The sequence below is a fragment of the Callospermophilus lateralis genome, chromosome Y (assembly GCF_048772815.1).
Source record: "Callospermophilus lateralis isolate mCalLat2 chromosome Y, mCalLat2.hap1, whole genome shotgun sequence".
Taxonomy (NCBI): Eukaryota; Metazoa; Chordata; class Mammalia; order Rodentia; family Sciuridae; genus Callospermophilus; species Callospermophilus lateralis.
Window position 1 is genome coordinate 5886401 of NC_135326.1, and position 5302 is coordinate 5891702.

A 5302-nucleotide genomic window follows, 5' to 3' on the forward strand; every position below is an offset into this window, starting at 1 on the left:
TTTCTCCACCCTTCTTCCATTCCCTAATCAGAAAATAGAAAATATAGGGACTACTAAAATAATCTTACATTCAGATAAGATAATAGATAATGGCTCTATAACACTTTCCAGTAACATAATAGAATTTTTTAACTGTGAGGAATCAGACATCCACAAATGGGAGGAATAAAGAACACCAAATATCAAAAAAGAAAAAGGAACCTCTACATTATACATGACCAAAATCTAACATAAAGACTAATCGTAGATTCATAAAAACCTGAAGAGAAAAATATCAGGTCAAAATTAGAGGAAAACCAATACAAATAACCTCTAATTTTTTCAGTACAGACTTTAAATTCCAGGACATTTTAGAACTAAATAACCCTAACCCTGAAAGAAAATAATTGCTTGCTAAAATTGCTGTCTTGACTCTTCCAATAAAAGATAAAACAAAGTAGATTAAAATCTAAATCTCTGTGGAAGCTAATCTAAAAATGTGTGAGGAAGGAGGCATTAAAATAAAAGGAAGAAAAAGAGAAGAGACAGAAAAAGAAAGAATTATTGGTATAAATCTGATTGAACTTTTGTATGTACATGAAAGGATATGGAATTATAAGGCCCAGAAATACATGTATCCACAAAACACAATTTTTTAAAAAAAGCAAACTGAAAGTTGATTTAATGAGGAATGAGGGAAGTGGAAAAAGATAAGTTGAACAAAAGTGGGGGAAATGAGAGACTGAATCTGAATGGGTTGTGTTTCATATTTTTTTAACTATGTCAGGATGCATTCTAGTGTTGTACATAACTGTCCATGAACATAGCTGTCCATGATCTGTGTGTGGGCTATGTTGTGCATAGTAGCCTAATAAGGGCACTGGGAACCTTTCATAGCACCCCCACAGAAATTGATGCCTGATATAGGTGAACTATTCTATTTTTCTTAGCTATTATTTTGCAGTCAACCCATTCCACCAAGGGGAACCTCATTTTTATTGCCTCAATGAGTGAGACATAACTCAAAAAAATGTAAAAATCTATACAATATTTTCAAAAGACTCATTGCATAGACAAAGATATCCACTAACTGAAAGTAAAATAATAAAAAAGAATGTTTCATACAAGTGGATTTTTTATAACAAGGAGTATAGCTATTTTCAAACTACAAAAGAAAATTTTAATCAGAAGAGAAAAAAATTCCTTAATTCTGGTAAAAAGGTGACTACAACAAGATGATATAGCAATTTTAAAACTGTATGACCCAAAAGTTTATGTGCCTAGTTATAGTAAGAAAAACACAACACCACAGTAAGACCCACTACAATAACACCAAATTATTTCAACACATCATTCAAATCAATAGATATGTCCTTAAGACATAAAATTGATAAAGGCTCCAGATATAAAAATACTGTAAGTAAACTGAACTTTAAAAAATGTATAGAATATTTTATCCAATGACAATTCAGTTAGCTTTTGTCTTACTGCTCTTTAAACCTATTGCATGGGAGAAAATATTTTAGGTTACAAAGCAGGTCTTAGTATATACAAAATAAATAGATATTATTTTACTTATTATATCAAAACTGAATAAAAATATAAACCAAGCCAGATAAATTAAATAAACATATAAACACAGAGAGGTGGAATAATGCACTTTTAAATAAAAAATGAATCAGAGAGGAAATGAGTAGAGAAATTCAAAATTTTGGGGTATCAAATAAGAATACTGATAAAAACACAACAAAATCACTGGCAAATTATGAAGGCAATTAGTCAGAAAAAAACTGATGACATTAAATTTCTATATTTTAAAAGAAAATAAAGATCCCAAATAATGAATCTATTGTTATATTATAAGATCCTAGAAAAATAGTAACCAACTATTTTCAAAACAAGTAGAAGATAGTAAATGATTATCAGAGCCAAAATTAATAGTATTTTTGAAATACACAGTATTGTAGCAAGTATTTATTACATTAAAACGGTAAAGAAGACTTATAAACCCATAACCAAACAAACTAAAGAAAAAGAGATAACCCAAATAAAACAGGTAAAAATGAGATATTTACAAGAAATATTTCTGCAATTCAGGGCTTTACGGTAATTATTTTGAAGACATATTCCACTACATTGGAAAATCTAAAAAATACTGAAACATCTATGGGAATATAGCAATTAGCAAAAATTTTTGTGAGGGGAATGGGAAAAAAAATAAGAAGAGAAATGAATTACAGTAGATGGGGTAGAGAGAGAAGATGGGAGGGGAGGGGAGGGGGGATAGTAGAGGATAGGAAAGGTAGCAAAATACAACAGTTACTATTATGGTATTATGTAAAAATGTGGATGTGTAACCGATGTGATTCTGAAATCTTTGTAATGTTTTGAAAAAAAAATAAAAAATAAAAAATAAAAAAAAAATAAAAAAAACCATAAACTTACCAAAATTAAACAAAATTGAAAAAAGTATTTAAAATCTGTTCATCAAGACAACCCTGGGAACTGATGAATTCTCTACTTCAGTCTACTCAAACATTTAAAAATTAATGATAGAGGAGATCCAAGATGGTGGACCAGAGGGAGATGGCATTCTATATGGCTCTATGACCTGACTCAAGTTGTGAGAACACTGCTTCTCTGTAAGTAAAATTTCTTCTCCTGTATAGAAATGACAGCCACTGTACCCTTCCAGGGCTCTAGGCCTCAGCACCAGAATAGGTATTCCAACTACTTACTTATATAGGACTATCAGGTGCCTGAGCAGCCACCATCAACACCCACATAGAACTTTCAGCCACCCTCCAATAAGTCACCCATGCCACTCCCACACAGGACACCCAGCAGCTTCCTACATGCAGAACTCCACATGAGCCTCCATCTACCAATGTGGGGCTCCCCCCAGTTGCCACCATTTTGGGATAAGGCAGCAGTGGAGATAATCCCCTATGTGCTGTAGCCTGCCTGCACCAAAGAACTTCACACAGGTTCTGAAGTCAACAGACAGCCACATACTGCACGAGCTTGTCTTTAAAATCATTCTCCAAGGCCATTGCTTGGCTCCCCCAATCCAAGACCCAACAGCCCAGCACTGAAAGCAGGTGCTTCCCTCTTGGACCACCCTCATCACCATCTTCATTTGGGGGCAACTCCCAGTTTTGAAACTCTGGTTGGGCAAATACCCAGTTTCTAACTTTTCACTCTCCACAACAGACATTACTCAAACACAGTGAGACCCTGGTTAAATTCACCATCCTGAGGGCAGAAATGCCAGTTAACAACAGATGATCCCACCTATTGGATGAAAAATAAAGAAGGAAAGATATAAATTTCCAATGAGAATAATCCTTTTTCTTCCTTCAAGATTGTTTTCTCTCTCTCTCCATCTATATTTTTCCGCCCTCACATCCCCAACATACATAAAGCCAAGTATTTTGCATGAATTAGGATTTTGAGAACTGGGATGTCTGGATAGCATATTACTCTTGTTTATTTTTTAATCCACAAATTTCTACTATTTTAATTTTTAAAAATTTTCTCAATATATACGTGTGTTTGTTTTATCTTCTCTACTGACTTCTCACTTACTTTTCTACTCAAGATTATTTCCTCTCCCTTCTCCTGCTACTAATCTCCTCTTTAGTTATCTTTTGACACTTCCCAAGATATAAAAACTCTATATCCTCACCTCCTTCCTCCTCAGTATGCCATCCTAATCCTCAACCCCAATTTTTTGTCCACCATCAGTAACAGTAAACCCTTTTACAAACCTACTAAGTATACTGTAGATAATAATTCAATTCATTATTTCTGTACATTGAAAATAAACTGTAAATATCTTAACAGTGAACATATGTTTTTAGGGTGTATGCTGTTTATATTGGGATTTGATAATATTGTTTTTCATCTCAAAAGAAAGGTATTGGATCCCTACTGGGGCACTATAAGCTTCTAGGATAAATGGCAATGCCTCAGATCCACAGTGCAAGAAAGAAAGACACACAAGCAATATAAAAAGACAAGAGAAAAATAGTGCCCCAAACATAAAGATACACATTTTTAGAATCCATGACAAGCACAGCAGAAGAAATGACAGAGAAGGAATTCAGAATGTACATGATTAAAATGTTATAAAGAGCAAATACAAGCAGGAAAATATCATTTTGACAAAGAGCTACATAAACAAATTCAGGGAGAAAATGATTACTTCAGTAGGGAGATAGAGGTTCTTAAAAAAATAGAAATCATTGAAACGAAAGAAGCAATAAGCCAAAAAAACATCACCAATAGATTAGACTACTTAGAAGACAGGACTTCAAATAATGAAGACAAAATATATGATCTTGAAAAAATGTAGATAACACAGTAAACATGGTAAAAAAAAACTATGAGCAGAACATTAAAAAATATAGGATGACATAAAAAGACAAGAATTACTAGGATAGATGAGGGAATAGAGTTTCAAACCCAAGGAATGAGAAATATATTCAATGAAATAATATCAAAAAAATTTCCAAATATGAGAATAAAATGTAAAACCAAATTCAAGAGGCTTACAGAATGCAAAATGTTCAAATACAACCTATTCATACCAAGGCACATTATAATGAAAATGGCTAAAATACAGAATAAAGAGAGAATATTAAAAGCCATGAGAAAAAGAAATCAGATTACATGTAGAGGAAAACCGGTTAGATTATGTGCAGATTTTTCAACCTAAATCCTGAAATCTAGAAGATCCTCTAAAAACATATATCAAGCTATGAAAAACAAAAAGATGGATGCCAACCAAAAAACTTATATTTAGAAAAATTAATCTTTATATTTGATAATGCAATAAAAAATTTCATGATAAACAAAAGTTAAAAGAATTTACAACTCAAAAACCTACACTACAGAACATCCTCAACAAAATATTCCATGAAGAGAAATTGGAAAACAATAATGAAAATCAGCAAAGGGAAGTATTACACTAAAGGAAAAACTAATTAAAGGAGAAACCAAGTTAAGTTAAATACCAAAAAAAAAAAAAAAAAAGTCTGGGAATACAAATAATTTCTCAATAGTAATCCTGAATGCTAATCCACTAAACTCACCAATCAAAAGACAGACTGGTAAGTTGAATTTTTAAAAAGATCCAACTATATGCTGCCTTCAAGAGACTCATCTCATAGAAAAAGACATCCATAGACTGAAGGTGAAAGGTTGGGAAAAAATGGACTGCAAAAGAAAGCACAGTTTTCATTCTCATATTATTAAGTAAAATAGACTTCAAGCCAAAGTTAAACAAAATATATACAAAAGAACATTTTATACTGCTTAA